The sequence below is a fragment of the Chenopodium album genome, chromosome 15 (assembly GCF_948465745.1).
Source record: "Chenopodium album chromosome 15, dcCheAlbu1.1, whole genome shotgun sequence".
Taxonomy (NCBI): domain Eukaryota; kingdom Viridiplantae; phylum Streptophyta; class Magnoliopsida; order Caryophyllales; family Amaranthaceae; genus Chenopodium; species Chenopodium album.
In genome coordinates, this window is record NC_137848.1 from 6,326,514 (window position 1) to 6,352,959 (window position 26,446).

The following is a 26,446-nucleotide window of genomic DNA, read 5'->3' on the forward strand; positions in this document are numbered from 1 at the left end:
AAATCACGCGTAAATTGGTGTTATTAATGTTAATTTATCTTCAATATTTCCTCTTTTAGCTTCTTATACATGGACTATATTTATCATCTTCCTTTAATTTAAGGGTAATGCTATATGCAGCCCTTGCATATAAGCTTTAATATACTTTCTTTTTTAATATTAAGTTGGAAATTTATCGACCGATTTCCTCTTTTAGCTTCTTATACATGGACTATATTTATCATCTTCCTTTAATTTAAGGGTAATGCTATATGCAGCCCTTGCATATAAGCTTTAATATACTTTCTTTTTTAGTATTAAGTTGGAAATTTATCGACAATTCACGAGTAAATCGGTGTAATAAATGTTTATTTATTATTTTTTCTTTCCATTTTTAGTATTTTTCCTTAATTTATATTGTAATGATTTAATTTGAAATACAACTGACTCTTTTTTTTTTTTTTTTTTTTTTTTGACTGAATACAACTGACTCCACTTGATTATGTTTTATCATAATTATAAATCACAAAAATTAGTCGCAGTAAGATGTGTGAATAGTATCAAAAGTCAAAAATCAAAATATTAAATGTGTCAACTTTAAAATGGTCCAGTCCACTCAAGTAAGGAAGATAAGAAGGATTGTGTCCAAGTTATCTAAAAGCCCAACATGTGTAGTATTCTGTAGCTTAAGCAGTAAAGCCCAATTTACCTAAAGGTCTGAGGAATCACTGACCCAGAAAGTAGAATCTCACTCAATCTATCAATACAATAATAATGCAAATGGAATAATTTGAAATGACAAGAGGCTTATCTATAAATCTAAAATACGTATACTCCCTCTGTGTTTTACTTTGGTCAAATACGTATGTGGAGACACAATTTTAACTATTAATTTATCTAAATTGAAATTATGAAAGTAGACATTATGACCAATTCAATATTGTATTATGCAATAACATTTTATATATATATATATATATATATATATATATATATATATATATATATATATATATATATATATATATATATATATATATATATATATATATATAGTAAATTAATCAAGTCAAACCATTATTTGAATAGTGAAAAATTCAATATGTAATACTTTAAAAACACGAAGGGAGTATAATAAAAATAACACAAAAACTAACGAATTTTCGGGGGCGTTAGTGGCTGAACCATAAATTTACATTAAGGGGGCCAAGATTATCTATATATATTTTAATATCAACATAATTTCTAATTTCTCATTGGATAACACATAAAATTTTGACCTTTTTCCAAAAATTAAGTTACGCTATTTTATTTTTCTTTACAAGGTCAAAAACCGTGTTAAAAAAAATATATAGTAGAGGCCTATAGCAAAATAAGATGAGAATGTTGGAGTTTAAAGCTTAAAAATGAGTGTTACCAACTATACAACAAAAATGAAGTAGTTAAAAAAAAAGAAAAAAAAAACAAAAAAAAAAAACACTAGTTTATGAGTCTAACCAGATATGAACCCTTGTCACCCAATAAGTCTTAGGTGCACCCTGGTGAAGTAGAATAGATGCATCACGGCTTATCAAATGAACATGTAGTAAAAAAATATGAACATGTAAAAAAAACGAACATTTAGTAATAAAAAATGAACATGTAACAAATATGAAAATTTAGTATTAAAAAATGAATACGTTAAAAAATATAATCATATAGTATAGTAAAAATGAACATGATTATCATATAATCATAGTATTGGTAGACCACAGCCTTAAAAATGAACATTAAGTAAAAAAAAAATATTATGAATACGTTAAAAAAATAAATATTTAGTAATAAAAAATGAACACGTAAAAAAAATATGAACATTTAGTATATTAAAAATGAACATTTATCATATTAAAATGAACATTTCATACAAAAATATGAACATGTAAAAAAATGAACACGTCAAAAAAAGCTGTGAACATTTAATATATTAAAAATGAACATGATTTTCATATATTTATATAGGTTCAAATTATTTTTTTTATATAATTACTAACGAAATATAAAGATAAAAAATAAATCGTTAAAATATGTTCATTTTTTCTGTAATAAATAAGGAAATTTTGCATTTAACAAACTTTTAAATTTCATTTTTTCCAAATAACCACCTTTTAAAAAAAATGTTGCAGGAGACCACCTTTTTATTAAAAAATGTTGCAGCCTAACACCTTACGTCGGAAAATGATTGTTTGACTTAAAATTCCGGTGTTGACCACAGCATGTGCAACGCACGTGACTTTTAATAATCCTTCAATCCCCCCTTTCTTTCTTTTTTCCCCCAAACTCTTTTGAATTCTCTCTCTCTCTCTCTCTCTCTCTCTCTCTCTCTCTTTCTTCCTTGCATTTACTTCAAATCGACAATGGTTGACCAATTTGCAGACAAGATTTGATAGGCAATTTATTTCATGCGGTTGGAATAGTTGCTAGGTAAATCAAATAAGGTAAAAAAATTTGACCTTTCATTTTCTACTTGTCTCTGGTACTATTTTTGTCCAATTGCATCATCTTCTCTGAATAATTCTCTGAACTTTTTTGGTTGTCATCAATGGTGAAAGGTAAAAGAGGCAAACGCAAGGCTCAATTTGAGGAGGGGACCAGATGGGAGATTGTTCATATTCCCAGTTATGTTTTGATGCCATGTTTGAATTTTTTTACTGTATTTTGAGTTGGGTGGGGCCATAAAGTAATGGGAAATGTTAATCCCAAATTAATTAACTAATTAACCAACGATGATGTTGCATGTGGTTGTGTGTTACTGGTTTTGTAATTAGTGACCTAATTTTGTAATTAGTGCAATTTTAGCATTTTACTACTGCTGTTGTTGCTCGAATTTAATGTTGTTGTTGAGTATATGTTGGTTTATGTTGTTTTTAATACATATGTATCAGGTTTAATGGCAGAGATAATGTGTTTGTACCTTGGTATAGACTAAAAAGGGGAAAAATGAATTTTAGACTGTATTATGGGGGTGTATTTGTCACTAATCAAAAGAAATGGGTTACTACTTATGAACTAGGGCCTACTGGTTATAATGGGCTGAGCATGTTACTTTGAGTTTATGTATTGGATTAGGTATGAGTTAAAATATGATGATGTGGGTCAGATTTGGTTTAGAAAAAAAGGGTTGTACTCTCTTTAATGGTAGAAAACAATTGGAAAGTGATAAAGAGATTCCTGAGTTGTTAGAATCTCCTGACAATGATGGATGGTACAACCTATATGTGGTTCACCATGAGAGGGTGGAGGAAGTTGAGGGTAATAAAGGACAAGATGATGAGTATGATGATGTGTTGGAGGATGAGTATGATGAATTTAGGATTGCTGACAATGTAGAGGACTGATTCAATGTTGAACACTTGGTAGAGTTGGCTAAAAAGGGTAAAGGGGTATCTGAGTCATCAAGTCAAATGGTCCCACTTGAAGAAATAGATAACCCTAGATTTGAAAATGCTCACGAATAACCCTTTCAACTGTTAACCACCCTAGTTCCTCCTCACAGCAAACTGTACCCAAAAAAACCCTTTCATAAACTACTTTCAAAAGCCCAAATAGACCTAACCCAACTCCTAGATCTAAAAAGTGGTTAGAAGCAACTCAAGTGACTATTGATGATAGTGAGGTGGGAGTTGAAGGGGATGAACATCAGGGGGTAGTGGGTGAAGGTTTTACTGATTCTGATGATAGTGATGCTGAGTGGAGTGAGGGTGACAATGAAGATGATGAGGATGATGATTTGTTTGCTAAAAATGTAGATGCTGGCATAACTGAGAGGGTTACTAGGAGTCTGGGTGGGGTTGCAAATCAACAACTTATTCAGTTTGAGGGTGGGCAGAATATTGGACAGGAAGATGGTGTAGTGAACTTAGATGCTGATGTTGATTTAGGTGAGTCTGATGAGGAGAGCATACCTGATTCAGATGATGAGAGGGGGACCCACTACCCTGTTTTCAACCCAGATGTGGATTTCAAAGACAAGATTCAGTTGTCCCTAGGTCTGAAATTTCCATCTATTTATGTGTTTAAGAGAGCACTAAGGTATCATGCAATAGAAAGTGGTTATAACTATTACTTTCTTCACAATGACAACAAGAGAGTAACTGTTTTTTGTGTGAATAAGTGTGATTGTAATTGGAAGCATGGTAGGATTGTCAAGTGTACATGTCAGCAGAGCAGGAAATACATATTCAAGGTTCATTGTAGGAAGGTGAAAGGTGAAAGCACACTTCAAATCAAGGCTTTGAACTTGAGTCACATTTGTGGGAGGCAACATATTTAGCAGAGAGGTTTTTGGATGAATGGAAGGACACACCTACATGGAAACTAAGAGATTTCATGGTTAGAGCTAGAAGAGTGACAAGTGTTACTCTTGATTGTTACAAGTGCAAGAGAGCTAGGGAAAAAGCAATGAAAATGATTCATGGTGATGCTGCAGTCAATATAGAAGGGTATGGGATTATTGTGAAGCAATTAGGAATATAATCTAGGAAGTACAGCAGTATTCAAGTGCATTGGCATGGAGCATCCCCCCACCCCCCCACTCTTCCAGAGAATGTATGTATGTTTGCAAGGAGAGTTTTATGGCAGGTTGTAGACCCATATTAGGAGTTGATGGTTGCCACTTGAGGGGACCTATTCCTGGAATATGTTTGGCAGCAGTGGGAAAGGATGGGGACAACAACTTGTTCCCTGTTGCATGGGCTATAGTTGAAGTGGAGAATGCTGAAACTTGGGAGTGGTTCCTGGAGTTACTTGGGCAGTGTAGCACAGGATTTGACCTGGGCAGGAGATATAACAACCAATGTTACATATATGTCTGTTAGGCAAAAGGTCGGTAGAAAGTTCAATAATTTTCAATACCAAATTGGTTGTGTAATGTAATTCCTATTCATGACTTTAGTTTGTACATGTTGCAGGGCTTGCTGGAGGCTTTCAACAAAGTCATACCTAGGGGTGAAATCAGATTTTATTGCAGACATATATGAGCAAACTTCAAGCTCAAATTCTCAGGGGTGCTTTTCAAACAATACTTCTATAGGGCAGCAAGAGCAAGCATAAAGGTATCACCTCCTTATTCTCTCAAAATTATACTTCGACTTTATAACTTAATTTGCTATAGTGTCCTAAACTTGAATATAATTCACTTCAATACTTTGACCAACAAATGGAGGCTATCAAGTTAATTTCACATGATGCTTATAATTATTTGAACAAGATTCCACCAAATTATTGGTCAAGGCATGCATTTAGCAATAGGTCCAAATCTGGGATATTGCTAAATAATGTGTGTGAAAGCTTTAACAACGTGATTAGGGAAGCTAGATATGTGCCTATCATGGGAATGATGGAGTGGATTAGGAGGTGGGTAATGAAGAGGTGTTGTGCTAAGAGAGAAGGGTTGGCAAAGCTTGAGGGTGTTATAATGCCATCTGTGGTGAAGATAATAGAGAGGGCAAGTGAGGAAGTTAGCAAGTTTGATGTAACTCAAGAAGATGTGCATGAGTTTAAAGTTGATCATGTCACAACTAGGGAGACATATGTTGTTAACTTGCAAACTAGGAAATGTGGTTGTTTTAGGTGGGAGTTACTTGGTATTCCTTGTTACTATGCATTGGCTTGCATAACATTACAAAGGTTCAACTGGGAGGATTATGTCCACACAGCATACCATGTTGCTACCTATGCTAAGACCTATTCCCCTGCATTCCACCCTATTCCAGGAAAAAAATCAATGGCCAAAGAGTATATTACCAGAGCCTTTGCCACCTCCATTCAAGAAACTACCTGGAAAACCTAAGGGAAAGAAGAGAATCAAAGAACCAGGGGAAGGACAAGATGCTTATGTACTCAGACCAAAGAAGCAAAATGGATGCAAAAAGTGTGGTCAGACTAGCCATTATCAGAAGACTTGCAAGAATCCACCAGCCCCAGTCAATGCTGAGATTAACAAGGGTAGAAGACCTAAAAATGCTCAACCTATCTTTGCTGGAACAACATTTAGCCAATCAGGTGCTGCAACCTCACAAAACATAGCATCTAATACAACAACTCCTCCTAATTTTACCTCACAACCTGCTGCCAAGTCTGGTAAAAATAAGGGAAGACCTCCAGTTGCAAATGCTTCAAAAAGTGCAGCACCAAATTCTTCAAAAGGGGCAGCAGCAAAAGTGTCAACAGCTCCAGCAACATCTAAAGGTCCAACTGCCTCAAAGAAGCAAAAGACTAGTTCTGCCAATGTTATAAGCTCTCAGGCTTCTACTTCATGAATCTATTGTTAAATGTGATCTTATTTTGCCTATAAGTATTGGTTTCCAACTTTATGTATTGAACAAATTAATGGTTCTTAGTGTGTATGACATTTGCAAGAATCTTTAATTAAGAATGCACTTATTTTGACAACATTTGTCTCCCTTAATGTTTTGGTTATTTTTCTGAATTTGTTTTGCAAAGTATACAGGGCATATGAAAAGAACCGAGCAATATTAAATTAGGAAAAAGGAGCCAAGCTCATTTTATTTCATTTCAACACTGCACTAACAGAGTCAGTACACTTAGCACAAAACAACACCTACTTCAACCAACTAATTCATACTACTACCTAATTTTAGAAGTACAATTCATGCTAACATTTTCACCATGATAATACTAAGTAAAATAGATACAGCCACACTTAGAAACATAGTCACTCCAAAGCTGTCACCTTGCCCCTTCTTTGACTTCTTCACTTTCATTTTCAGTTTCTCAAACTCATCCTTCAACCTCTTATTTTCATTCTCTGAGCAGCATAATCTTGTTTGCAAAACATTAACTTCTTTTTTCAAAAGTTGTTTGTCTGTTAGAAGAAGATTTATGGCGCCGCGTTGCCAACTGGTCATATCTTCATCAACCCACCTAAAGAAGTTGCAGCCCCTTTGATTTGTGTCTGGGTTGTAAAATTTGCAGGCCTTAAATCTTCGTGCTGGGTTCTCATGAGTCCAAGACTTCAACCTTGCAATTGGGACACCACATCCATATTTTTTTGTGCTGGAGATTCAGACATTGCACCTACGAGAACCAATATTAGAGAGAATTTAGCTAACCCTAATTTATTGATTTTGCAAATAACTACAACAAAAGGAATTAACAGAGAAAGGACTAGGAAGGAGAATAAAGAAAAAGAGAAGAAAGAGAAAAGCAAAAAACTTACTTGAAGCAGCAGCAACCAACAATGGAGGAGATACGAGGAAGAAGGAGGATGGGAGAACAAGAGAGAGAACGAAGAAAGAGATACAGGGAAGGAAATCTGAGAAATCGAAGAAGAAAAAGAAAGAAAAGGGGGGATGATGGATTATTAAAAGTCACGTGCGTTACACGTGCTGTGGTCAACACCGGAGTTTTAAGTCAAACAATCACTTTCCGGCGTAAGGTGTTAAGCTGCAACATTTTTTAATAAAAAGGTGGTCTCCTGCAACATTTTTTTTTAAAAGGTGGTTATTTGCAAAAAATGAGATTTAAAAGGTGGTTAAATGCAAAATTTCCAATAAATAATCATTTTTTGTGTATTAAATGTTCATTTTGCACTACATGTTCATTTTTACAGTACTACATGTTCATTTTTATTTTACGAAAATTATTCACAAGTTCGATTTTAATTATTTTAACTCTAAAAATTTAAAATCTACCTTAAATCTTATCTTGGTTCATCATAGAAAAAATAATTACCAATCTATAATATGATAGATTAGAAATCATAAATGAAAATTGATAGAAACATTCACATATTTATAAACCAAAAAAAAATAAAAATAAAAAAATAAAAAAACTCAAAATTACCTCACGATTCACAATCGCAACGAAGATGATGATGAGAGAATGCTACAATGGTGACAAATTGAAGATTGCTCTAAGTAGAAGGACAAAGAAGAAGAATTTTTTTTTAACACATAATAGACGAAATATATTAATTAATTAGAGTTTTACAAATAAACAAGCCAACCTCATTCCGCAAAACAAAATGAGAGGCTGGTGAATAGCTAAGATCAGAAGACCATATTCTAAGCTGAAAATTAATGGTCCTAAGACTAAAATAAAACACTGTGCCCCATCGAAAAGTAAAAAAACTAACTTTTATGATAACAACTATATTAGTAGTAAGATAAACAAGCAGCAGATTACTCCTCGACAGAGTCTTCATCAACATTCAGAGCAGCTACAGCAGTTAGCTCTGCATTGTAGATAGGCTGGATAACATCAGGGCAGGTGAGATACAAACGATGCCCAACAATCATAACCATTCCAATCTGAGCTAACTCGTGAGCAACAACATTGTGATTCCTATTCACATGAAGGATTTCAAAAGTATCAAAGTACTTGATATCCTCCTCAATATCCTTCACCACATCAGCCAATTCATGGTGGAGATTACCACCTGCTGAATTGAGCATGACACTTAGAGACAAAGCATCCACTTCCAACTCCACATCCTTCACTTCAAGCCTTTTGACCATAGCAATACCTTCCCTAACTGCTAACAGTTCAGTTGCAAAAGCTGTAATTGCATTATATTTGCTCGAGAATCCCATGATCCAAGTTCCATCATCTCTTCTCACAACACCACCTCCAGCAGCCACATTGATAGCAGTCCAAGCTCCATCCGTATTGATTTTGACCCAACCCTTTGGAGGTGGGCTCCAAGTATTCTGAGCGTTGGAGCTACTTGGTTTATCAGTGACATGTTCTTTGCCCTGCATTATATGATTAGTACATTGATAATCTATAATGAATCTACTAAAAATAATTTGAGAATTGAACATCTTAAGATAAAAAACAGCTATATTTCTTTGCTTCCATATGTGCCAAATAGCTATTGAGAATGTCATTTTCCAATGACTATCAAAAGCTAGGTTGAAGTTAATCCATTCATTCCAATCCGAAGAAAAGAAACTATGAAAGCTAAAATTAGAAGGAAGATGAATTTTTGCAAAAATATCCTTCCATAATATAGCAGATGAAAAACAATCTCGAAAGAGATGTAGATGAGATTCATTATATAAATTACATCTAGCACAAATAGGGGAAATGAGGGGCATAAAAATTGTTAACTTTTCAGCCACAGGGAGGATGGTGTGAACTACATTCCAAAGGAGTACTTTGAAGGCACAATCACTTTCCAAAGAGATTTCCAGGAAGAGAAATAAAGAAAGGGATCATATGAAGGTGAAATAAGAAATTGATAAGCAGATTTGATAGTAAACTCACCTGTTTTGGACAAAGGCCAATGAATGAAGTCATCAAAATTGGCAACTCTAGAAATAGGAGTTGATAAGATTTCAGAAATCAAGGAATCAGTTAATAGGTGCTTGATATCATCTAAATTCCAAACTCCATCCTTTATGATATTACTAACATACCAATGTGCCATAGAAGGAGGAATGTCACAAGGTATGAGAAGATAAATAGGAGCTTTACCTACCCAATGGTGATACCAAAGAGAAGTGGTTGCACCATTACCTATCCCAATTTTCAAACCTGAAGCAAGAAGGTGTCAGCCCTTAAGAATGTCCCTCCAAATTGGTGATTGAGAGGATATTGGAATGCAATAAAAAAAGGGCAGAATTTTTAAGATATTTTTCATTGAAAATTTTCACCCATAGCTTCGAAGGATTATTCAAAAGAGTCCAACCTAATTTAGCCATAAAGCAAACATTCCATTCTCTCAACCTCCTAATGCCTAAACCACCAGCAGCTAAGGGCATAGTAACATATTTCCATGCAAGCCTAGGACTGTAATGGATATTATCCACTTTGTTCCATAAGAATTTCCTACATCTTTGATCTAGTTTATCTAGCACAGTGACAGGGATGAGATTAGTTTGCATGTCGTAAACCGGGTAAGAGTTTAAAACTGACTTGATTAAAGTACATCTTCCAGCAAGATTCAAAAGCTTCGCTTGCCATCCCCTAATTCTATCCATTGTTTTGTCAAGGAGATCAAAGTAGTGAGAAGGTTTGAGCCTATTTGAACTAATTTCAATCCCCAAGTATTTCCCAAAAGAAATTGCACACTTGAACCCAAAAGAATGAGCAGTATTAGATCTAATCAAATGGTTCATTTTTGGGGGAAAGATCATGGAAGATTTAGCTTGATTTAATCTTAAACCAGACATATCACCAAACAAATTCAAGACACTCATCATCTCACTGATATTCTCACTAGAAGAGTTCCCCAAAAGGAAAACATCGTCTGCATAAAATATATGTGACATGTGGATGGAAGGAGTGAGCTTAATAGGTTTCCATAACCCTCTACTAACATGCTGCTCAATCATAATGGATAATATCTCTAGGCAAAGAACAAATATATAAGAGGACAAATGATCACCTTGCCTTATACCACGAGAGGGAGAAAAGGAATCACATATTTAACCATTCCACAAAACAGAAATAGTAGGAGAGCATATACAATTTAAGATCAGTTTACTTAAATTAACAGGAAAGCCAAAGAAGTTTAGAGTATTTTCAATAAAGGACCACTCTAAACTATCATATGCTTTTGGAAGATCAAGTTTTAGAGCACAAATATTTTTTCCTTTCTTTGCTTTCTTGAAAACATGGGCAATTTCCTTAACCACTATAATATTATCCTCAATGCCTCTACCAGGGATAAAACTTGATTGAAGAGGATTAATGATTTTAGTGAGAAAAGGTTTTATCCTATCAGAAATTAACTTAGTGATCAATTTATAACTAGTGTTACATAACCCTATTGGTCTAAATTTCGAAACTTTGGAAGGATTTTCATTCTTGGGAATTAGGGCAATGTAAGATTTATTAACACTAGTTGGAACCTCACAACATTGAAAGCAATTAAGCACAAAATTATAAATAGAGGGACCTAGATCAGACCAAAAATGCTGTAAAAAACGGGGCTGCACTCCATTAGGGCCGGGGCACTTCATTGGATTCATTTTAAATAAACACTCCTTGACTTCATCTAAACATGGAATTCGAGACATAGCACTACGATTAAGGTCAAATAAGGTAAATTTGGCACATAATTATCTTGAAAAGATAAATTAGATTGCAACTTCGATTTAAAGATATTCATGAAATAATCAGTTGCTAGAATTTTTAAATTATCACAATCCTTAACCCAAATATCATCATTATCTTTTAGTGCTAAAATCTTTCCTCGACTTTTTTTAACCTTAGCCAAAATATGGAAGTATTTTGTGTTATGATCAGCATATTTTCGCCAATTTATTCCAACCTTTTGTGCCCATATAATTCTTTCTCTTTTGTGAATATCTTCCAATTCTTTTAACATATTCTGCTCAAAATTACTAAGGAAATTCGATCTATTATAGGATAAATGTAATTGAATTCCATCTAATCTAGCCAAAATTTTCTTTTTTTGTTTTTTTAAATTACCAAAAACATTCGAATTCCAGAATTTGATATTCTTGCTAAAATTATCTAGTCCTACCAAAAAATTATTATTCGATTAAGTCCAATAACAAAGAAATTTGCAAAATCAGGATGCTCAATCCAAACCTCTTTACATCTTAAGGGGAAGGGACCTTTCACAGTGGGGTTAGTCATATCAATTAACAAGGGACAATGATCTGAATAATTAGTATGAGTAAGATGTAAAACCTTGGTGTGAGGAAAGAAATCAAGCCATGACAAGCTTGAGAGAGCTCTATCCAAACGCTGCCTTATAAGAGCACTGTCCTTTCTTGTATTAGTCCAAGTGAAGGGAGCACCATGGAACCCTAAATCAACAACTCCCGCTTTATCAGTAAATTCCTTAGAGTCTTTGCATTGACTATCCTTGAAAGGGCGACCCCCCGACTTCTCTGATTGTTTTGTAACCTCATTAAGATCACCTAGGATCAACCATGGCATGTCACTAGGAGGAATAGATTGCTTAAGACGCTGCCAATCCAAATGCCTCTCCTTAGGGACACTCGAAGCATGGATCCCAGTTAACATAATTTCAGGGGTGTTGTTACTAAAGTGAAAAAGCCCATGAAAGAGATTTCCTTGATCCGAAAATTTCAATAAATCTACACCATTCTTCCAAAAGATCCATACTCCTTCCCTCCTTTCATTAGGTTCAATAACCTTAAAATCATTAAATCCCAATTGTAAAACAACTTGTCTAGCACGTTGAGACTTAGCCTTGGTTTCCAAGAAGACAAAAACATTAGGATGATGAGAATCCACTATATCTTTTGCATGAGGAACAAATTCCTCATTATTTGCACCCCGAACATTCCAGACTATGATCTTCATATTTAACGCCAGAATAAAATGTTGGAGGGTGGTGTAAGACGAGTCACCCGGGTGTGCTTGAACTGTTAAAGGATGGAAGTAACTCTCCCAATCCATCCAATATTGTAGAGATTGCATGGGACCCACATCCTCCAATTTGATCGGAGTCATTAACAGGGGAATTTTCGGGCATCCATTCGGACGAGGATAGTAGCTCACCTGAATTTGTACCCCTACTACTTCCTCCTTGGTTACGAACATGGCTATACGGCGACTTGGAACCTCGATGTTGTGTCCTCGAGTAACGAAAACCAAGGGCACGACCTCCATTCTTTTTGGTAATGGCAATCCCTCGTGCACAAGAAGACAAGGTGGACGCCCGATCATCCTTTCCTCCCTCCTCCGGAGAGAGTCCATTAGCCTCAACGTACCCTCCATCTCCGTCGGAGGTGACGGGTAACGGCGAATTGCTGGTGGAGAAGGAAGAGAATCCATTACCCTTGTCTCCGGAAATAAGCTTAGGAGCTGTTTCGAACTCGGTTTGTATTGTCTTGCATAACTCATTAATTCCGGCTCTATTGCTCCAAAGTTGGGGAGACTTAGAGTCACTTTCTCCATTGGTGTTGAGATTAGAGGAGGTGACTTCCATTTCTGATAATTCGTTATTGGTAGGACATTCCTCACTTCCTACGGCTTGAGAGTTGGTGGTGGGGAAGGAGGAGAATTGTGTTTGTGACTTTTTGGGAGATTGGCTTTGTTGTGATCCATGTTGATTTTCTGTTGCATGCAACAGAGAATGGGGAATTTTTGTGAAAAGGACTTGATCTTTATCGGAACAAGAAGAAGGTATTTGTAGAAGAGGTAAGTTAATATCATGCAAAAGCACAGAAGGAGAAGAGGAGTCATCACAAACCATAGATGACACATGGTGAAGGATTTCTTTTGCATGTTGACAATTGAGACTTGAGGAAGATAAAGGATTTTTTGCTTGCAAATTCGAATTATCAGAAGAATCATTATGCTTCTGCACGGAAATCGAGGGGAGCTCAAGAATTTCTTTTGTAAAACTCCTCCAGAAGGTTTTTTTGCCATTTAGGATTTGATTGGCTCCCTTTTTGTTCCATACGAGTCGTTTTAGGGAGAATAGACTTAGATGGAGTAGCATTGGAAGTTACAATGTTTTTCTTTTTTTTTTCTCCTATTAATCACAGTAGTCCATGGACCATAAACATCCTCCTTAACGTTATCCGTTTCATTCTCCAAAACTTGGGCCGGCCCAACTATAGACAAATCCATCTCCTGCTTTTTAGAACTTTGACCCAACTCAGAAGATGTTGATAGCGGTTCAAATCTCCCTTCACCACATGGCATTTCAAACCCCTGTTTAGGTGTATTATCACCCGAATTAGACACAACTTGCTATTGCTTACCTTTGTTTCCACCTCCATTCATGTACTTTGAAGCTTCGTGTCCAATCCTGCCACAAGAGAAACACAAAGAAGATAATTTCTCATATATTACTTGTTGCCACGCGCCATCTACCCAAACCTTTGTGATCAGAGGCAAATTAAGATCAATTTCAACACAAACACGAACATATCTCCCCTCGTGAGTCGATCGGTAGAGTAATCAACTCGAATTGGTTTCGCCACCACTCGAGAAATCTCAAACAAAGCTGATTTCTCATAATACTCGACTGGTAACTCTGGAAAACGAATCCAAACAGCCATTTTTTCAAACTGAGATTGATTTGGACGGAAATTGGGTCTCCATTGAGTAATCATCAAATAATGATCAAAGATAAACCAAGGACCACCAAAAAGCGCTCGTTCATAATCATCCTGAAGGGAGAATCTAAACAAGAAGATACTTTTACCCAAATTAATTGTTTCTAAATTGCCTTTAATTTTCCACATAATCCGAGCTCTCTTCGCCATAAATTCCCGTCGAACTGGAATCCCAACAACCTTACCTATTAGATTCATTGACCATGGTTGTCTCAATTTAAACAAGGTTTCCTTACTGAATTGCACAGATAAATTACCATCAGGAGCGATGTCCTCAGCATCATCCCATTCCTTTGCTGTGAAAACAATTTTATGAGCCTGTTCAAACCATTCAGAAGAAGTAGCAACCACCTCCCTAAAACTTAAAGAAGGACTAGGATTATTAGGAATTTTAGAGTCTAACACAGAAGCAACTGGTGAAGGAGGATTCCCCTCCATTGGAGGGGAAGGAAAAGGAAACGAACAAACAAAAAATAGAGGATTGAGAACTTTCTCTCACTAGAACCAATTGTCGTTTCAAAGAAGAAGAATTATGATTGAAGGAAAGTGAGGTATTTACTTAATCATTTTTAAATAGATAATAAAGGAGAGAAAGTTTCAAATTGAGGATAAAATAGAGAGAGAAAATTAATAGAAGTAAGAAAAGAGAAAAGAGAAAGTTAAGATGTAAAAAAAAAAAAAAGCATGTTCATTTTTGATGTACTATATGTTCATCTGTATGCTGCTGGTGCAACTAGTTTAGCTACACAAGGGTGTAGCTAAGAATTTTCTCAAACCCATGATGCCTTTCCATAAAATTTAAGCCAACTTATCAACTAACTCAGACTTGTTTAACTAAACAAACAAAAACATTTTATACAAAATAAAGGGGGTGGCCATGGCCTACCCTAGCCCTTCCTTGATTCCGCCCCTGAGGGGCGTTAGATAAGATAATTATAAGTAGAAATATTAAGTTGAAATAAACATTAATTATACCAATTGACGTGTGATTTTGGTACACATTTCCAAATTAATACTTATTTTTATTGTTTTTTACTTGACCTAATTTGATTTTTACATTATTCGCATTTCCTACTTTGATTGTCTCTTATGAGTTTTATGTAAGGAGAAAAATAATCATGTGCGATCTTGTTAGCATTGTCTCAATAAGTACCATCATAATATCTAATTTTTTTAAGTTTTACGTATTGATAATTAAAGTTATTAATGGTTGAAGTAATGTATTGTTAAGTTTTATAAATGAAACAACCAACTGGTCAAGAAAAAAAAAATTTACATTATATTTTAATTTGATATTTGATGCTTAGGGGAATTCGTTAGCAAGATCCAAATAATAATTAATAAATAATAATAAGGCAAAATTGGCTAGAATTGCACAAACTATTGCTTGGGTGCACTCAATAGCACGAATTTTAAGTGGAGCACTAACAATAAACAACACAAACTTTGGGGGTTGGGTGTGGAAAATGACATTAACTATTTTCGGTGTCGGAGATTCTACCGAATTTAGATTTTTTTTTTTTTAATAAAATTAACAATCCCTCTCTAACGTGACTAATATAATCTTTGTAATTGGGATTTGTCCAAACAATTTTTTCCTTGTTATTATATAATATGTTACATTATGTAACTCCTGTAATTTATTATGCATATGAGTATATCACTTTTAAATATTATAACATGTTATGTAAAATAATGTGATAACAAATATTAACATTAAATATAGAGAGTAGGACCAGTCTTAGAACTTAAAGCACACAAATATCACTTGCATTTTGCTAACAAAATTTCACATTTTTTTGTATACATGTAGCCCAAAAATAAAAATTCCTAATTGAATTCTTGCCTACATCAATCATAATTCAACAAACACCAAATTTACCCCTAAATCAATCAATATTAATTACACAAAACCCCAAATTTACCCCTAAAAATCAATAAAAATTAATCAAATTAATTCCCAATTTATAGTTAGTCAAATTAGGGCCTGTTCTCTTACGTTGAAATTCAGTTCAATTCAGTTCAGTTCAGTTCAGCTGAGTTCAGTTCAGTTCAGCTCAGTTCAGTTCAGTTCAGTTCAGTTCAGCTCCTAATTTCCTTCTCTTATAAAATATTCATTTCAGTTCAGTTAAGTTCAGTTCAGTTCAGCTGAGTTCAGTTCAGTTCAGTTCAGCTGAGTTCAGTCAATGAGAACAGGCCCTTAATAACCTCAAACCCAAAATTTACCCATAACTCAATCCAAATTAATTATATAAAACCCTAATATTTCTTTTTCCGTGTTTGTATCCTATATAATTAATGTTCTAAATCAAACAAGTAAAGAAAACTTACCAAGTAACAAAAACAATGGTTGACAATTTTGCCTTCAACCTTGGACTTACTCTTCAATGATTATAGTCTTCATCATCACCAATTTCATACGAATTTTATAGTAGTATAATAGTATAGTAGAACAAATAACCAAGGGCTTGATTGGCATCGTTTTTTATTTTTAGTTTTTTGAAAACAAAAAACCAAAAACAGGGAACAAGAAAAAGGTGTTTCCACTTTTCTTTTGTCAGTTTTAAAAAATATCATGATCTTAATAAGTTTGACTAATTTTTTATTCATTATACGACATATATTATATGATTTTGAAAAACAAAAAACCAAAAAACAGAAAACTACAGTGATGCCAAATGAACCCAAAGTTTATTGTTTTTTTTTTTTAAAAAAAAAAAAGCTATCAACTTTATAGTCACGTCAGAAGGTGGAGGGGGTTAAATTATACTGTAATTTTATTCCTAAAAAAAGTGGTTGGAATCCGATGGAATCTCCGGCACCAGAAATAGTTTATGTTATTTACAGCTGCTAAAGTTTGTGCTATTGATCGTACCCAAGCAATAGTTTGTGCTATTTTAGCCAATTTTTCTTAATAATAATAATAATAATAATAATAATAATAATAAAAGGTGGGACATGTGAATTTACTGATTTCCGGACAAAGTGTTTGAATTATTTATTAAATACCATTTTGACAAGTCTCACCAATTAGGACCTGTTTTCTTCAGCTTAATTTCAGTTCAGTTTATTTCAGCTCTAATCATTTCAGTTCCTAATTTTCTTCTCTTATAAACAATTCATTTCAGTTCAGTTCCAATCATTTCAGTTCAGCTCAGTAAATCAGAACAAGCCCTTAATGCCATTTCATAATCTTTCAAAAAAAAAAAAAAAAGCCATTTCTTTTCATAAATAAGTAATTTCATTCTTATTAGAAAAATAACAATAATAATAATAAAAAAAAAATGAATAAAAAAAAAAATAGTTCAAGATGTTAGATTAGATTGATGTTATTATATTTCCTTGTCAAATTACGTCCAGGTATTCATTTCACACAAGCCATTAGCTAGGATGATATATTGCTCAACACAAGGAGTTCATATACTTCGTAAATTTTATATTGACATACTAAAATTACTTAATTCAATTTATTTTTTTGGGAATTTTTGTGGTTCAAGTTCAAGCTAGCTGCTCAAGCTCTTAAATTTTGGTGGGTGATTTGTCAAATATTAAAACGGACGTAATCCTAAACGTATGAGTAAAGTTGATCACATACTCTATAATCTTTTTTCCTTTTTTTATCAATTTAAAGTCATTCATCATTAAAAAAAAAGAAAAAAAAAATCATAATTTTCATTTATAACAAATGTCCATAACTTATTTGTCAAGAAACTATTTTCCAAAATAACACATTCAAAAGTAAGGAACGAGTTTCCTTAGCATGAAAAAAAAGGTAAGAAAATAATTTAAAGCATATTAACTAGTCGATTGAGAGACGTCGAAGCAACACTATTTATTCGAGGTGCATAGTGGATAATGACACCATCATACTCATAATTGAATAGAAGGGTTTCATCATCAACTTATCCTAGGCTCGGCTAATGCAACTCTAAATCTCGGCTTGAAAAATGATTATTTGTCAATATGAGAGTGATGCCACATAGGATTGTTAGAAAACGAAAGCTTGTGATTGGTCCAATCGAACCGGCTAGCTAGCTCACAGCCAAGCCGCCGAGCCAGCTTGCAAAATACAAGAGGAAGCATTAATTAGTGGATCCACTAATACTGAGGTACACCTTAGCAAAAGACGATCCACTCAATCATAAAGTTAGCCACGAAAGCCATAAAGCACATCTTGTTTGTCAACTCCTATATCTCATATGAAGAATAATGTCTATTATACCCCTCAAGAATATACTACCTCCGTTAACCATTATCTGCAACTTTGGGGAGAGGAACGGACTCCAATGCAAAACTTCTTAATAGTGTTTAACAAAAAGTAAGGGTATGTCATTAATAGTTAATCAATCCAATTCTTAAAAAAAAAAAAAAAAAAAAAAAAAAAAAAAAAAAAATTGAAAGAACAATCCAGCCCCAGCCACCGAAACCCACCGACAGAACCACCACCTCCACGAACCACCACCAAAACCCACCCACCAAAACCAACCTACGATAACCCACCCACGAAAACCACCTGCGAAAACCACCCACCGAGAACGACCTGCGAAAACCCACCTGCGAAACCCACCTACGAAAACCACCCACCTACGAAAACCACCCACGAAGAACGACCACCCACCGAATTCCATCCACCGAAATCCACCAACCCACCAGAGACTAAACCCCCAACTCGAACCCAGATTACGACCCACCCCAATTCGAACCCAAAACCACCAAAGAAACCGCCACACCCACCGAATACCAGATCTTCTTCATCGTCTTCTTCTTCGTCGCCTTCTTCTTCGTGAATCGTGATACCAGATCTTGATTGAGTTTGAAGGAGGAGGGAGAAAGGTAATGGGAAGATGAAGAGGGTGAAAAATTAGGGTATGAATGTGGAGAAATTGGATGATTTTGAACTAGTTTGGTTGATTTTAATGAGTTATTGGGGGAGATGAATTAAATTTGATAGGAGTTGTTAGATTAATTAGGTTAGATTAGTAATTAATTAATTATGTTTTAATGAATGTAATTGATGTTATAAAGTTTTAAGTAAGGGCATTTTTGTAATTTTGTTAATTTTTTTTTACTAAATATGGAAAGATTTGGAAATGTTGCACATAATGTTTAGCGTCCATTTTTGGTAAAAGTTGCAGATAATGGTTAACGGAGGTAGTATTAGATATCAGTAATAATCACCGTACCATTATCTTAAATAATACTCCGTGACCAAACTTCTTAGATATGCATGCATTATTTTAAGCTTCACACTTGCTCATATGTACAACTACAACTTTTTATAACATAATCATATATGTAAAGTACGTTGTGAAAAAATTGGTGTTTTGAATACAAACCCTGAATTAACTCAATTATATTAGAAATGAAGTTTAAAAATATTAGTAATATAATGTAGCCATATATAAATAGTACCAGACCAGAATCAAAACCATGCATTTATATATGTTAGATAGTTAATAATAGTATATGTAATAATTTTGTGTAAATTTAATCTTTCCATCTTATGTTTTATTTATACGTGTACTACATAAAATGAATTTAATAATTCTCAATAAACACTATTGATTAGTATGAATTGGGAACACATGAAATTAAGAGGACTTGCACAATTTGATACGACTACACAACTTTTCTACACCACTTCCCAAACTCCCTTTTTATTTCCCTCTCTTCTCCAAGCTAGCCTACACAATCAGAATCCGAGTCTAGTGAACAAATAATTAATACTCGTGTAAACTAAATAAGTTGATAAAGTTTCTTATTTAAATTACAAAATTTAAATCGTTTTCATTCGCATATTGTTATGGCCTCTTTTAAACCACAACCACGTAATTGTAATTTTATAAGCAATGCAACAAACACACACAATTAGTGGCTTAAGAAGAAAACAAACCTAGCAACATTATTATTGTCCAAAAGATGCATTAAGGGTCAATATTGTCACTAAATAAATAAGATTATACACGTCCAAAGTGTAAGAAAATGACTCATACTTCCTCATTCAGCCTTTTTCAAATTGAAATCTATAAAGCCAAAAGGAAAACTGCTGGTAAGAGTCATCATCTTGTTCAGTTATGATTCTCAACTCCCACAATCATATCATATATAATTATATATAGTACATAATATTTATTTATATATATATATGTTACACCCTCCACTATTATTATTCCTATATAAGAAATAAAAACTTAAGAAGCATGGCTTATAAACTTCCTATATAAAAATTTCACCAATAATCTATTAGTTCCTATATACTAATGATATTGGAACAAATAGATATGGTTGTGCTTAGAATTTGGGAAGAGTATGATGCTCATGGCTCTTGATCATATGAGGATGACTCGGCTTTTGTCGAAAATCCACAGTTTGTTTGTTCTTTCAACATTTGTCTCTTGGCATCTATGATGGAAAGCGATTAGATGATGAGGAAGAGGAAGAGGAAGAGTACGTATGTAAGATTTGTGAGGAAAGCTAAGGTTAAGAGATAAGTGATGAAAAACCAAGCAAGCCGGCAAGTCAATATAATGGCATTTTTGGGCTATTTCAATTTAAATGTTTTGTATGTTTTCATCTTCTTGTATGTTAGTTATTATGTGTGCATCTTTGTTTGTGATGTGTAAAATTTGTTGCTTGTGTTTTTACTTGTTAAAAAGAAATGTAAGCTATGATTGATTGTTGTTGAGTTTACAACTTTATGTGTGTAATTTGAGTTTGTTTAAATTGTTAAGAATATTGTGATCGTCTCATAGTTTTGTTAATTTTTTTTTAAAAAAAAAAATAAATATTGACCATTTTTCTAGCAATAGAAAGAACCTAATTGAAATTGGGTGTAATTTCAATTTACACTTATAGTTTTCATTTTTACACCAAACTTGTGAAAGTTGAATATCAAAAAAAATGTATGCACATAAAACCTACTCCGTTTAAATTAAATGAAATGGTATAATTAGTTTACAAGATTTGTTATTGATCTCTTTCTTCTTAACTTATTTATTAGTCGGATTTTAACTTTACTATTGCTATAAAAAATTATCAGCATGGTTTTGAAAGGTACATGGATGCCTTTTCCAATTTGATCATACAAGACATTTCCAAAAATTAATTGATTAATCATGTTTATTAGCCAACTAATTATTCTTTCATCTATCTCTTCCTAGAAGTGCACTCTACTTCATCTTTGTGGACATTTATTTAGTGAATATATATCATTTTGGAAACCAATTCAAGCAAACTGATGATATAATGGATTTGCAGAGTTTCGTTAGTGGTGAGACAAATCATGCTCTAATGAAACACACTTCTTATTTTTCTTACAATAATAAGTGAAAATAAAGGTTAAGTCTCTAACACTAAGAAGAAATACACTTTGATAACGAGCAAGCAAAAATGGTCTTGGAAGAGTCACAGTAGAATTAAAATATATACTACGTACTTAATATATTCATATGAAAATCGTATTTTTTTTTAATTAGAAAATTTAGAAACCTAAGAGGTTAATAAGAACATGAAAAAAAGAGAGAAATTATAACTAGCTCCATAGTAAAACACTAAAACGCATAGAAAACCATTACTCTACATCGTTATAGTGGAATATGAAAGGTGAATCAAGCAATAATAAATAAATAATAAATAAATAAATAAATAAATAAATAAAAATAAAATAAAATAAAACATTTTTAAGGAAATATTAAAAATCAAGTAATAGCCAAGAGACATCCAACTATATTGTGTACTCTATATTTTTACTTACATGATATTTTTTTATCAAGATTAAAATTTAATTAGGGAATGTGAGGTAGATCTTGGACGAGTAAGATGTGTGTTAAGTTGGTGTGGATGCCCAAATAGTTGTGGAATAAGCAAGATTGGTTTAATTTTGCATCCGAATGAGAATGAATTTTATATTGACCTATCGATGATGGGGCAAGGATAGAGATAGAGGGACAAACATTCCCATGAATCCCATGCCTTAACAATATGAGATTCCTATTTTTACTTACATGACTTTTTTTTATCAAGACTAAAATTTAATTAGGGAATGTGAGGTGGGTCATGGACGAGTAAGATGTGTGTTAAATTGGTGTGGATGCCCAAATAGTTGTGGAATAAAATTGGTTTAAGTTTTGCATCCAAATGAGTATGAATTTTTTATTGACCTATCGATGATGGGAATGAGTAACTGAGTATAGAGATGGAGGGACAAACATTCCCATGAACCCCATGCCTTAACAATATGAGATTCCTAGTTTGATGTTAATCATGTATTAAATTTTTAAATTACTTTTGATAAGGTAATCATGTACATTATAAGTGTTATTCAAATTTAAAAAGTGACCTTTTGGGCTTGAATTAATACGAAGTATTTGATACGGAGTACTTATTTCTTTATAGAATGTCAATTTGACAAAACTTTCTGAAGTGGCTGTCCAAACTGATGTGCTTTTCATGTTTGCAAATATAAGAAAAATCCTATTTATTATCCAAGATGTAGATTTCGGGCAAATATTTTGCCAAGACAGATATTAATATACTACGTATTATGACCAATATGATATAGTTAAGGGAATTAAAGTCGCTATATTAATTAAGGGACAAAGTATTTATAAATACATACCAGTGAGCGATTTACAATTACGTAGTATTTTTATGCCATATATGATACTCCATACCTATCTTTCATGGATTTTCATCTATCACTGTATGATTATGATCCATATATGTTATCACTCAATTAACAAGATATCAATAGGTTAGTGAAAGAAATTTTCGAGATTTGTGGGAACTTTCCTAAGTCATAAGGAGTAATTATAAAGAATAGAGTGACAATCATTGTAATCAAGTTGGTTTTATTTGGAGTAGTTCATGTGTTAACACATCTGATGACTGAATCAATTTCTATTGCAACTTACGAGGGAAATTAAACCAACCCCATTATTCCAAACTTATACCAAAGATCTGATATCAAATTTCATTTACTTGTATATCACTTGCAAAAGTAGAAAATGATCATGCAACTAATCAACTAAACATTTAGATTTTACTCGGAATTGAAATTACAGGTATGAAAAAAAAAAATTATTGGGCAATTTACATACTCAAGTTCAATCAAACTTAGCTAAGCATTAAGTTAATTTGTTTTTCCTAATCACTAGTTAAGTTTTGAGACAAACAGGAAACACAAAAATATATGCTAGATGAAAAAGGTTATAGTACAAAATGATCAAAATCACAAGTGCCATTATCTCACATTCTCACCTAGCTCCAATAGCTCAGTCATTGATACTTCTGATCTGTTGATGAAATTAGATAAAGTAATAAATTTGTAATGTTGAGAAGGTTTAAGATACGAAAACAACAATTTACGTAAATAAATGTGGATATCATATACTGTTCTCTCTTGATCATTATTGTGAAATTACTTTATTATAAAAGGATTATGCGGAATCATAAAAAATAAAAAAATAAAAAAAATTAATCCCAAATACAAAATAATTAGGAAATTATCCTCACAGCTACAACTACAACAAACTGTCGAATCACCTATCCAAAAAGGTCCAGATTTGTGCGTAAGATACTCCATAAAGATCTACCTAATAATCGTTACATACTATATGGTGTTATATTAATGATTTGATTTAATATAATAAATTCGTGACCCAGGACATGAAGACTTGTCACAGGTATATCACACCCCAAATAATTGAGATCTCTCTCTTTGATTTTACTGACCACAAACACATCAATCATAAACAGAAATATCTTACTTTCATAACAAATAGTCTCATTTCCTGATTCTCAAACATTTGAGCTTCAAATGATGGCGGAAATCACATTCAAGTTAAGCTTCTTCACTGCCTTCATATCAGCTCTACTTTTGCTCACTCAATCAGGTTCTCCCTCTTTTTTTTCTTGTCTTGTATATTACCAAGATCTAATCTGCAATTGTACCATTATGGTTTTGATCATGAGTTTGTTAATTTTAAAGTTGCTTATTATATACATTCTTTATTCTTTTTTAATTGCCGGGTTCTAACTTTACACTATTCATGTGTGGCTATGTTAGATTCGCCTAGATGACTGACACATTTGTAGGGAAAAAAAAAAAAAAGCAAATTCCCACGCTTTTTGTTTTTTATTCTCAAGTTTAATTGATCTATGTGAATTACTTTCTCTGTCCTATAGAGTGGATGAATTAATCCATACATCGTGATTGATAGGTATATTAGCCCTCAATAAAAAGACTAAGGTAAATGTGTGCTTTTTGTAGGTGACACATTTGCTACGAAGCTAAATCGCCTAAATGTAGAGGATCAGGATGAACTAGAAAGTGGTAGCTTATTAATGCAAATGTTGATAGAGGCCGAAACAAAAACATTAGGACTCGCCAAAGAGATAATGGAAATACAAACAGATCAAGAAGATGCAAACTTAAAAGATCAATTAAAGTGCATACCTTGTGGAGCAGCCTGTATTTCTTCAAGAAATTGCTGTAGAAACTGTTTTTGCCTTATCGAGTGGGAGCTTGTTATACCTCGATGTGTCCGTAATAGACCATCTCATTAACCAACTTATTAGATTTCATAACTACTTTACTAGGATGTCACCTTAGAATATAGATCATGTAATAAAGTGGTTAGTCTCTCAGTATTGCTGTTTCCTATGATATATGGAATAACCTCGTGATTTTATTCTCTATGTTTGCTGACTGTATCATGTAATTTGGTCTAGTTCACAATTATTAAGACAGAGGAGAGATTGTTTTAACATTTTGCAGGAGTAATCAGTGCCGATGAGAAGATAAAGGTGACCATAGAGAATAAAAGTGGAAACTTACTTAAAGAACTAGTAAAAGCAGGAGCAGTTCTGCAGTACGACGTTCATGAGATGGACGAGGTTTCGGATGAGACTTTATCTGCCAAATTGAAGTGCACTCAATGTGGTAGAGAATGTTCATCATGGAATGACTGTTGTGGAATTTGTGGTTGTGTATACAACACTTGCCTATATCTGCCAAACAAGAATAGTATGCTCAATGCAGAGTGATAGTTGATCTTATGCAAATATTGTAAACATGCTTTGCCAATAATATCAAAAGTAACCATGAAATAAACTAGCTAATGAAGATCAGCAAAATGTGTGCAAACCATATTCTATAAAACAGGACAAAAGCAGAATGGCATGAATTACTCACACAGGCGGATGGTTCTAACATATTTAACAGCAACCTTGCTTTTCCATATGGTAAGCAATGATAGATTGTGATATTGGTAATGATCAGGTTCTGCAATTTTGCAAGTTTTTCCATGGCAATGCACATACAGAAAGGTGAATTACCCAGAGCCACCATCATAAAATTACAAAAGTATTTATTACTATACCAGTTACCATTACCAAATGTGCTTAAAGAAACAAAGAGCAACACAATATAATTCTTATTATTACTTTTATTAGTTTGTTAAATAAAAACTCATTGCCGTATGATTTGATGACCAAATGATGTCTGATAGAGACAGGGGAGACACAAACAGTAGATGAGATGAAACTAATTGCAGCTTGTGACAACATTAATCACCCAATAAAAAATTTTAGGAAATTGTCAACAATTACCAATTAAAGCACATGTTTTAAAAACAACTACCTATTAAATTTTTTTTAAAAAAAGAACTATCATAAAGTTGTAAAAAGTTTAAATAGCACTACCACACTAACAATTTTGCCTAGAATCTCCGGCATTTGGGTCTCACTTTTTATTACTTTTTACCTTTATGAAGAGTAATTAGTCAATTTAGATGGTGTTTTTATGAGGTAAAGGTAAAAAGTAGTAGTGCTACATGCCGAATATTCTAGTTGGAATTATTATAGTGGTAGTGCTACTTAAACTTTTTACAACTTTGTGGTAGTTCTTTTTAAAAAAAAATTTAATAGATAGTTGTTTTCAAAGCACGCACTTTAATTGGTAGTTCTTGACAAAATTTCCAAATTTTTAATCACTACAAAACTTACCAAATCTGCATAGCAAACCGTAGGAGTAGACCAGGCCATTATCAGTAGCAGCAAGACTTTGAATCACAACAGGGGGTCCTGATTCCCAACTCCTACACATAAGATAAAGATTTCTACATTTAAAGATGAAGCGGACTATGCTGTCCTACATATTACCATACCATTACCGTAACTCTGAAGCAAAGACAACCCTTGCATTCCGTGAGGTTCTTGGAAGACATCAACTCCATCATCATAAATTCATGCCCCTTCACAAAAAGTTGTAGATCCATTCTGTCACACATAATAACCGATTTGTTGAAAATAACAGCACTTTTAAGAAGAAATTCAACATGACTTCTAATAATGATGATTGGTGAAACTTTAGGTAGTTGCATCACACATGGAGA

General features: G+C 33.4%; 1 long non-coding RNA gene across 1 annotated transcript; it reads left to right on the forward strand.

Moving 5' to 3' along the window:
* The first annotated feature begins 23,633 nt into the window (after positions 1-23,633).
* On the forward strand, positions 23,634-24,749 carry LOC145582807 (uncharacterized). Its single transcript, XR_014099941.1, has 2 exons — positions 23,634-23,944; positions 24,322-24,749. It is a non-coding gene; the product is annotated as an uncharacterized LOC145582807 (long non-coding RNA).
* Positions 24,750-26,446: the final 1,697 nt, after the last annotated feature.